The sequence below is a fragment of the Amphiura filiformis genome, chromosome 20, assembly GCF_039555335.1.
Source record: "Amphiura filiformis chromosome 20, Afil_fr2py, whole genome shotgun sequence".
Classification (NCBI taxonomy): Eukaryota; Metazoa; Echinodermata; class Ophiuroidea; order Amphilepidida; family Amphiuridae; genus Amphiura; species Amphiura filiformis.
Window position 1 is genome coordinate 17764602 of NC_092647.1, and position 11746 is coordinate 17776347.

Here is an 11746-nt window from a genome sequence, read left to right on the forward strand (position 1 = left end):
CAGTTTGATTACCACCACGGTTATCATTATTTACATTGTCATTATTACTTTCAGTTCCATTTTCACCATCATCAATCTGATCATTTTCTACATTTCCATTATCATGATTGTTACCATTATTACCTGAATCAGTATCAAATGCACCAGTGTTATCATGTTTACTCATCTTAGATGCTTCATCATCATTATCACCATATGTTGTCAACTTAAAATGATCCCTTGCCAAATTATTCATACTTCCATTACCAGGAGTTGGCCTATTTGTACTAACACAACCATTTTTGACAATAGCAACATTTTTATCTTTGATGACATTACAATAATTTTCACAATGTTTTATGGACATATATTTATCACTTTTCAAACAATTTGACATGTTTACCAGAGTATTTTGCACAACATCATTTCTATCAGGGGTTTTATTTGGATATTCATCATGTTTGTCACAAATATTGTTATCACTATCACCATGACTATTTATTGAAATATTTTGTATTTCCAGCTCATTAATCATGTCCATACTTCCATTGTCAACGGTATTTTCTATAATGCACCCATTTATCACTGCATCATTATTATACTTGGTATTTGCATTTTTGACAGATCTAACATTTTCATCATGGTTCATAGACATATGGATTTCACTCATCATATCGTTAAAACTTTCAAGTTCAAGAGTGTCTTTTTTGACATTTAAGCATTCAACGTCATCATTTTTAACAACATTACCACCACCACCAGCATCTTTAGCCTTTAACATGTTTGCATATTCATTATATGTATCAATGACAACATTATAATAACTCATTTTATCAGCCTTTATGACTTCACTATGATTTATTTCTGAAATTTCAGTGTTTGTCCGAGGATGTTTTTGCACTTTTTATTAGAGTTATTATGGCCGTGACCACATCCCTATGCTGGTACAATGTCCTCAGTTCCTTCATCGAACACGTATTTAACTTTGTCGATAACTAGCTTGTCATAGGAGAGATATGCACGTTTGTTTTGGTTCCTTGCTTCTGTCATAAATGGGATCAGGTTTTTCTTGTATCGCGAACCTTCTTTGTGAAATCTTGTGAGACCCCATATTTGTCCTTTTTCTTCAACTTCGTTTGTGCTGCATCGAGAACTGCACTTCTTTGTTTATATTTCGTGAACTTGGCAATGATTGGAGCTGTATTTCCACCGCGTGATTTCAGTCTATGTACTCGTTCAAATTCAACTTCATCGCCATCTATATCAAGTTTATCACTCAGAAAACTTCTCACCTTGTCTTCGCTTTCATCCCAGGTTTCCTTGTCATCTCCTTCGATGCCATGAAAAATTAGATTGTCCCTTCTAGATTGCGATTCAAGTTGTTCAATCCTAGCGTTTGCCTGTTCCAAATCGGCCTGAAGCTGTTTATTTACATCGCACGCATGATCGGCTACAGTTTTAGCATCATCTACCTGACTTTTCAAGTTACTCATGTCCGCTGCCAATTTATTTACCGTTTGTTTCAGTTCGTTATTAGATTTGTCGTAGCTTGCCTTAAAATCTCTTAGTTCTTTCAATATGGTGCTCTGGATATTTCCCTCTGTATCTGTTGGTCTCATGCTATCAAAATGATCTAATAAAGTTTTTGATGCTGTTGTTGTCTTTGTCGTGTATTCTCAGACGGCCCTGGGCCTGGGTTGCTTTCTACCGAGCCGCACACCACAAGTAGGGCAACCATACACAGCCGTACTGCAAGTGATATACGTTGACTAGATATCACAATGCCAACATGGCCACGGTTAAATTTCCCGCTTGGTGGCATAATAAAAGTTCCAATTCTAGCCCTCCATACCTGTATAGAGACTCCCATTTCAGCTTGGTATTGTCCTTGGATGATAACAAAAGGAGTAACGACGATGAAGATGTAGAATATGCTCTAAATACTTAAATTTAGCAGGTTTTCTCGAAACTATATCAACACAAATTCGGAAACCGTGTTTTCTCCATACGCCCCCTATGTGTTATGTGTTGGATAACCATACTTCTTTGTAGCCCCGCGGGGCAATTTAGGTGCATATCCAAAATTCGCGGTTTGTGGTTCTTTGTAACCATGTGGGGCAATCTAGTTTGACATCCCTATTGAGCGGCGGTTGTTGGCGGTCTTTCGCGGTTTGCGGTTTTCCCTCATTCTTCAAGCCCTGCTCTCTATCGGGGGTTCCGTATGTCTGTGGTGGGGACAGTCCCTCCTTTCAATAGGCATTTGGGTATTTTTGCCGCTTTGCTAATTTGTCTTTACGTATGACTTCAATGGCCTTCCATATTTGGTTGAAGCATAAATGTTTGTATATTATTAAACAATGATTGACTGTAGGATTGGTGTCCCTTTTTGAATTAATGAGTTGTCAAGATATTACATTTTGTGACTCTAAAAACATTAAACATGGTTTTAGATACACTTTGTACCCAGCGAAAAATATCATAGAATAATAGAAGTCAAGTGTTTTAATGTTAGGTGTAAATATAGTCTCGCGGGAGCATCTGTTTATTAGTCTTCTTTATCAGTCTTTTTTTAAACTTGCTGGTCACGGCTACCGCGTGACTCTAATAATGTCCGACCGTGTGAACACGACGTGAGAATGAATCTGCAATTAATGACGTCGTGGTATTGCATATAACCTAGTATTGTAATCCTGATCGTAGTTTCTTGTGTTATTCAGATTTGTTTTTATTAGTTGTTCGCTAACGGATACAGTAAGCTACAGTACATGGATACATAGAACAGGGCAATATCGTGTTTCACCACCCGATGACGTCATCAATAAATTTGACCCCCTAGCTTACTGAAAAAAAGTAATAACATAAAATCATCTTGAATGACCTCGAATGAATGTCAGAAATAAAATTCCTCTTAAAAAGGACAAGTAGCGACCAAAATGATTCATTAGTATGACCTCGAATGAATGTCAGAAATAAAATTCCTCTTAAAAGGACAAGTACCGGTAGCGACCAAGATGATTCATTGGTCTCTTTAATACTAATCGTGTTTTACCACCCGTCGCCTATACTCGCTGTAGAAAACCTCTGTACAATGGTATAGGGACGGGTGGCCAAACACGATTAGTATATAAGATCATGCTATATACTAATCGTGTTTAGCTTATTACCCGTCCCTATACCTTTGTACAGAGGTTTTATACAACGAGTATAGGCGACGGGTGGTGAAACACGATTAGTATATATAGTGTCTTGGAAAGTTTCAAGCTTCAAACTTAAACTAGATTAAAGCTGCATTGTGTAATATTTAGATTTATTCCGTTGCATATATTGTCTTGGATAGTATCAAGATTTATACAACATATTTTTGATCAGATTTAAAACGGATTAAAAAGTCAGAAATTTATTTTAAAATGTATTTAAATGTTTTAATATTTTTAAAATAGGTATATGACATTCTGTCATATTTAGATTTATTCCGTTATCGAAAATAGACACTTTTTAAATATTGTAAGTATTTAAAATGTTTTATTTCAAGCATGATAGGTCTATATGCCCAACTAAAACACGGGTAATTAAAATCTGCGAAAATGTGTAGAATTTTCCCCCACCCGTAGATCACTCTTTCCTTCTTGCTTAACCTTCTTCCCCCCAAAACTACCGAGCCCCTCTTTTGCTGGTATAAATATCCCCCAAAAGAAATCCCCTTTTCTCACCCTCCGGGCGGTTGCTAATTAAATTTGTTGATATCCAAGACACTATATACTAATCGTGTTTCACCACCCGTCGCCTATACTTGCTGTATAAAACCTCTGTACAAAGGTATAGGGACGGGTGGCCAAACACGATTAGTATATAAGCATGATACTATCCACGGCCCTATACTAATCGTGTTTGGCCACCCGTCCCTATACCTTTGTATTTAATTTAATTAGCAACCGCCCGGAGGGGGAGAAAAGGGGATTTCTTTTGGGGGATATTTATACCAGCAAAAGAGGGGCTCGGTAGTTTTGGGGGGAAGAAGTTTAAGCAAGAAGGAAAGAGTGATCTACGGGTGGGGAAAATTCTACACATTTTCGCAGATATTTTAGCACCCGTAATATTTAATGGCAATGATCTATGGGGAAAAGGGTATGGACGGAATTACTGTATTATTAGTGTTTGTTTTTAAGTGTTATCATTCAACGAATAAATATTGAATAATAATAGATTGAGATTGAACTGAAACTAAATTAAAGCATAATTTTTTATTGTGTGATATTTAGATTTATTCCGTTACATATATCTACTGTAGAAAAGACGTAATAATCCGATTAACTATCACAGCAATAGATTGATACAATTTTGGACTATATCGCCCTGTACTACGACCTTCACATGGTACCTATGCATTGAACCATGTTATGTTGATTACTCGCGCCGTACCTGTAAGATTAGTATCTTTGAAAAGAGTGGTATTGTATTTATTATATGATTAACATTCACAGGTGCAGTGCAATCTGCTTCTAGCGCAGGCCGATACAGTTATTGTATTCATCTATAATTGCTATGGTAGTTAATCCGATTTATTATGTCACTTCTACAGCGAATTGTCTTGGATAGTATCTACATTTTGTACAAACTGTCCTTGATCAGATTTAAAACGGATTAAAGTCAGAATTTGATACCAACATTTTATTTTAAGGTTTTAACTTTTTTTTAAATAGGTACGTGACATTCTGGCATATTTTGGTGTATTCCGTTTTCGGAAATAGACAATTTTAACATTGTTAGTTATTTCAAGCATGATAGGTCTATTATTTGCCTAACTAAAAGCCGGGTGATAAAAAATCTGCGAAAATTGGTAGAATTTTCAACACCCGTAGATCACTCGTTCCTTCTCGCTTAACCTTCTTCCCCCCAAAACTACCGAGCCCCTCTTTTGCTGGTATAATATCCCCCAAAAGAAATCCCCTTTTCTCACCCTCCGGGCGGTTGCAAATTAAATTTGTTGATATCCAAGACATGACACTATATACTAATCGTGTTTCACCACCCGTTCCCTATACTCGCTGTATAAAACCTCTGTACAAAGGTATAGGGACGGGTGGCCAAACACGATTAGTATATAAGCATGATACTATTATATTATTATATACTTGATTTTTTGGCGAATGGGGTTCGGAATTTGTATGTACGGTATTTCAGAAATTGCTAGGGTATAATTGGAAGTGAATCTGAAAAAGTAGTGTGAAGGTGATAACCAGGTAGACCTGTAGCAGTGTCCAAAAATTCTGGATCAGTATGATTTGCCACTGATTTTCGCTATGAAATAACGCGTGAAATGGAAGCAAAAATATTTGTTTATTATGAACAATGATTGACTGTAGGATTGGTGGCCCTTTTTGAATTAATGAGTTGTCAAGATATTACACCTGGGACTGTAAATAACATTTAGCATGGTTTTAGATACATTTTGTACCCAGCGAAAAATAACATCGAACAATAGTGTTTTAATGTTAGGTGTAAATATAGTCTCGCGGGAGCATCTGTTATTAGTCTTCTTTATTAGTCTTTTTTTTTAACTTGCTGGTCACGGCTACCGCGTGACTCTAATAAACGATGTACTGATGCTGTAAGTGGATTCTATGGACAGGGTAAAGCACGCATATACAGCAAGGTAGAGAAGAGTGGTGATGCACGCAAATTACTCCAAGACTTTGGTACAAGTACCGACATTTCTCGTGATGCTAAGCAAGACATGACTTCATTTACAATCAGGACTATTTACAATGACGCGGAAAGTAGAAGCAGTGCCGCCGAGAGCCATTATGGGCCCGGGGGGTAAAATCAACGCCCGGGTCCCTTTGATCCGAGCGATGGTGTAGGACTTCATAGGTGTAGGGGTGGGTGTGTGTGGGAGGGAGGGAGGGGGGAAAACAGGGGCGTTAATTTCTTTGTGACATGGGGGAGGGAGGTTGGTGTAAAATGCTTGAACATATGTTCAAAGTAGCGTGTTTAGCTGCCAAAAATCAAGTTTAAACATTGAAGGAGACAAATGCTCGCGAAGCGCGCACAAATGTGAAATTTGAAAGTGATATATTAAGATTAAGTTTCTCTGAACAACTTCCGCGCAAAGTGCAGAAAATGTGCCAATTTCAATGTCAAGTTGAAGCAAAAATGATCAAATATGAACCTTTGGAATTGAAAATTTGCAATTCGAAAATAAAGGCTTTTGCTCCCAGATTGTAGTTATTGGAACAACTTTAAGCTGAATGATCAAATAATAATGAACATTGGATGGAAAAATTTGAAAGTGACATAATGAAGTTTAAGAGGAACTGTCTGTTATTTTTGAGAATAAAGTTGCCACGGTCAAAAAATAGATTTTCTTTATACTTTCATATTTGATGGACCTTGACCTCAAACTAACACACATGGGATAAATTTCGGAAAAATATTCCCGTTGCCATGGTAACAGGCAAATTTCAATTTTAGGCCTATTTTCACAATTTTGCATTTTCAGCAGTCAAATTGTCAAGTTTTGAAGCCAGTGTTACTAATATACACAATAAATATAAATTTCTTTCATGCTTTGATGGTTGAGCAAGTGTCCCAAGTTATGCACACTGGTGACATTGAAAAAATCTCACGACCCCTCTGGTACGAGATACAAGACCCCCCTAAAATGACCCCCTGCCTCCCCCTTTCCAACAACAAAAAAGCTAGAAAATGGGTATTTTCAAGATGATCAAATATATAGACAACCATTCACAATCAAAAATATACTCTGCAGGTATTAAGTTGACATATTAATCTTAACGGATATGAAAGAAAAAGTAAAAAATCTAACTGGGTTGTTCCATTTTTTAGGAGGGGTGTTTTCCTATTTTTCACTTTTTGAGAAAAAGTGAAAAATTCGTTTTTTACCCACTTTTTGACGTAAAAAATAAAAAAAACCCGGAAGCGGACTACTTTTTTCCATATATTCTAGCATGCAGATGTTGTAAAGATATTGAGTTTAAATGGTTTTTTGAAGTCTTGATTGTGTATTTTAATAAACAGAAATTGTTTTTCCTTTATAATGTCTAAGGTGACAATCAAAGGTATTTTGAAGCCCCGGCTATTCCATTATAATACAGAGGTATCACCCTAGAACATCTCAAATTTGCTATAATGGGTCAATAACATCTAAAAAGCTAGAAAATTAGTATTTTCATTTTTCACGATGATCAAAGATATAGAAAACCATTCACAATAACAAAATATACTCGGTAAGTATTAAGTTGATGAATTACCATTAACAGATATGAAAGAAAACATAACAAATCTAATTGGTTTGTTCCATTTTTAGGAGGGGTGTTTTTTCTATTTTTCACTTTTTGAAAAAAGGGAAAATGTGTTTTTAGTCTTTGTTTCTCCTATATATTGTCTAATATTACACTCAAGGGTATTTTGATGTGTGGGGTATTCCATTATAATACAGAGGTGTTTCTCAAGAAAGTTAGCTTATAATGGTCCAATAACATCAACAAAGGTAGAAAATTGGTATTTTCATGATGAACAAAGATATAGAAAACCCTTCTCAATCAAAAATATAATCTGCATGTGTGAAGTTAAATTACTCTTAATAAGACTACGACTATAAGAGAAAAGGTAAAAAAATCCGAATGGTTTGTTCCATTTTGGGGGAGGGTGTTTTCCTACTTTGTAACCAATATTTTCATGCAAAAAATAAAAACCTCCATATTTTAATTTTTTTAATTTTCACAGGTGAACTAGTTTAAGGGCTCGGATAGCAATGTTTTCACAGATTTCTTTGTCGGAATTGAGAGCACATGAACCTTCTGATATCAAATAGTTTTGCTTTTTTGAAATGTGTGATATAATGGGGTTTTTTTCAAATATACCAAAAACATTTTGATCTTTTTGGGAAAATATGTATAATCTTTAATATTATATATGAAAGGTCAAAATTTTTAATTGATCGTCGGCGTCGGCTTTTCATCCCAGCTACATATAGGCCTATACTTGAAGTACATATCGTTTGCCATCAAATTTGTATTATATTGCGAATTTCAAAAATCAAAATTAGTTGATATCGGAAGCATATTCCTCGTATTCAGAATGTAATTCGATATGCCTGATGTGCTCTCAGGTCACATACAAAACATATGAAACGCCGCTATCCGCACCCTTAATTTCAGACTAATAAATAAAGAAATACAAGTCATGGAGGATATTTTAGTTTACGAGGTACACATGCCAGAAGTGGACTACTTTTTTGAAATGCTAGAATGCAGATGTTTTTAAGATATGGGCTTTTAATCTTTAATGTGTATTTGTAATTAAAATATGATTTGTTTTCAGTGTGGCGCCATGGGGGGGTGCTATCCTCAACAAATGCCCCCAGTCAGAACTCTTTCCCCATTGGTGGACATGTAAGTAAGATGCAATGGTTGTCTCCATGATATGAATGCATATTTGTGCAAACAGCAATAGTGGAATAATGTTTACAAAAAAATAAAATATTTTCCTATAAAAACACACAAATTAAAATAAGGAAATAAGGCATTTTGAACATTTTGAACATGGAGACCTGGATATTAAAAAAAACCCATTTTTTAAGTCTTTTGTTGCTTATTATTATATATAAATAACCATATTAAGTTTGACCAAGTTAATGCAACTCTCCTAATTAGCATCATATTGTAGCGATATGAGCATTTAACATACCGCACATCTATTATCTGCTCAATATCAGCCATTTTAAACAGTGGAATATAGCAAAACCATGATAAACTCAGTTTTCTACAAACACCCCTTTGAAAAATGGACTAACCCTGGCTAATGTCACATGTTAGTGTCACCGTAGTCATGTGGTATGGAGTGATAAACAAAATATTGCAGTTTTGAATTGAAGTAATTTCCATATGCAGTTCCTAAAATTAGGAACTAAGGCATTTTGAACATGGAGACTGGATATTTAAAAAAAACCCATTTTTAAGTCTTTCGTTGCTTATTGTTATAACAATATTTGTCGAGTTTGACCAAGTTAATGCAACTCTCCTAATTAGCATCATAGTGTAGAGATATGAGCATTTAACATACCATACAGCTATTATCTGCTCAATATCAGCCATTTTACACAGTGGAATATAGCAAAAACCATGACACCCCAGTTTTCTACAAACACCCCTTTGAAATAATGGACTAACCCTGGCTAATATCACATGTTTGTGTCAGCGTAGTCATGTGGTATAGAGAGATAAACAAAATGTTGCAGTTTTGAATTGAAGTCATCACTATATGCAGTGATATGGAAGTAGAAGTGTAAGTAACAAAAATGCCTCATTTGACTAATTGTTAAAAGTGCCCTGAATTGGTGGATATGTAAGTAAAATACTAAAGAAGTCTCCATGATTTAGAATGCATTTTGTAAACATCAAGAGTGGGGTAATTTATGACAAAAAAATAAAAAATAAAAAAAGGTATGAAGGTTTTTATTTTTTCCCTCAAAGATTGGGGAAAATTAGGCATTTTCAACATTTTAAAAATACAAGAATATAGTCTCACCCCTCATGCGGAAAATGGAACATTCCAAACATTTTTAAAGCTTGCTGTGCATTTTTATATTGTAAAAATATGTAATATTACATGACAGAAAAAGTAAAGTGATAAACCATTGTGTTATATTCAAACATGTCATCTGGAATGTGTGCAAAATTCAATATTTTCAAATTTGTCAGGGGTTAGCAGAAGCCAATTTTAGGGCAGTTTTAGGGGGTCTGGTATCTTGCTCAGGGGGATATGAGAATTTTTCATCACCATTTTCATGAATACTTTAGGGAACCTAATGAAACTTCAAAATATGAGTAAAAAATGCTGACCCCTCTTTTCCTAGATTTTGCTATATTGTACTGTTTTCTGAGATATGTAGTGGAATTAATTTAAGATATTTTTAGCTTTAAAAAGCTAAAAATAATAGAGCGGCGGCTCCTATTGAACACACGCTTAAGCGTGACCCGCAACAGTGCGCCCGATTGTTGAGGTCTAAAATCATATTCATTAATTATTTTAATTACTAAAAGTGTATATATCATTTGTTTGAAGTGTGCACGCGATCAATTAGCTTAAAACAATGAATTTCGTCACCCCATTATTTCATAAAACAAGCTAGATTCAGCTATTCATCCAATCTAACAACGTATAAACCGCAAACAATGGACATTTCTAAAGCGGTCCTGGTTGGTGTTGCTAGATCATTTAACAATACCCTTGCTAGTTATGGCACTTCCCCCAGTTGTATGTCAAAGCTATATATTTTGCGAAGTGAAAGGTGTGTTATAATCTTAACCTGAGCAATGGATAAAGAAAATAATATTCATGATGAAGAAAATTAAACTGTTACTCAAAGCGGAAATTAGCTCACCTGAGAGCTTTCGGAATGTATCACTATTCCTTGTTCACTCGGTAGATGGACTGGTGAAAGATGCTTGTTTATACGTGAGTTACGTGACATGCTCTGACGCAGTAAGGAGTTGTAAGCTCTGAGAAATCTGTGGCGGCCCTGGTCCTTGTTTAAATCGCTTTTGCTTGTCCTGATGTGAATGGATTCTTTCACCTTTCACACCCCTCCGGAACCAATCCGTTTCTCTTTCCATTATCAATGTTGTGACCTGCTTTTTGGTGGTCCAACAGGAGAGGTGGTGGTGCTAGGTCTGCGATGTTCTGCGATCCTAGTGTTAAGAGTTCTAGCGGATTCACAGTCATTGCAGCTGACCTGGTACACCGTGCCGCAACATTTACCAGGGGAACCCTGTCCTTTGGCGCAGCCAGTGCCGAGCGGAGTGTGTTGGTAGGTTTGAAGTGGACTGACACCCCCGCTTGCTGAATATTCTCCTAAGGGCTTCTGATGCATTACGGACATTTAGGACCACAATGCTCCCCGGGAATGCTCCCCACAGAAGGCTTATCTCTAATGTCATGTTGTCTGGGTGGAGCTGAGACCAGTTGGGCGACATTGTAAACCCAATCCCCGTAGCCACACATTCTGAGAGATTTCATAACGTTATCCTTCTCATTGATCTTGTCAGCTTCCTCCGTTATAAAATCCGGTATCGGCATGGTGTATGAGTGTGCGAACGACGAAAAGTTTATGTTGGAGCGGGTGGTGCGAGCCAAAGGACAGGTATTTGTTGGTGTTTGTTGGCTTCTGGTAAACTGTTACTCATTCATTCATTTTCATTCATTCATCTTTATTTCATTCAAATATAAAATATAACAGCACAACAATTAAACACATACATTGAATGAGGAGGTTCCGGGAGGCCGGATGGCCTGTATTAAGAACCCCTGTCCTAACAACAACAAAAAGTTTCAAAACAACAACAACAAAATATACCGCAAAATGTCAATACATTTACCCTAACCAAAAAAAAAAAAAAAAAAAAAAGCCTGTTTTGTGTGATCAAGAATAAAAAAAAAAAAAAAAATTAACGTGATAAATTCAATACTACATTCAATACTATATTACAGATAATACGATACACAATTAAATTACTTTAAGGGCTGGGGTATGAGCGACCTTGAAGTTCCGGTATCTGGAGAGGGGAAGCAATGAGTTACCCCAAATCACAGCGGCAGGTAGTGACTGGGCCGCCGATTTTGGTGCTAATATATATTTATTTTGGAAGGTTCGTGTTTGTTTTAAATTTTGGGGCGTTTTTCCAAAATTTGATATTTTTTGGTCATATTTCATCTAGTCAAAACGACATCCCAAAGACAACTCTTT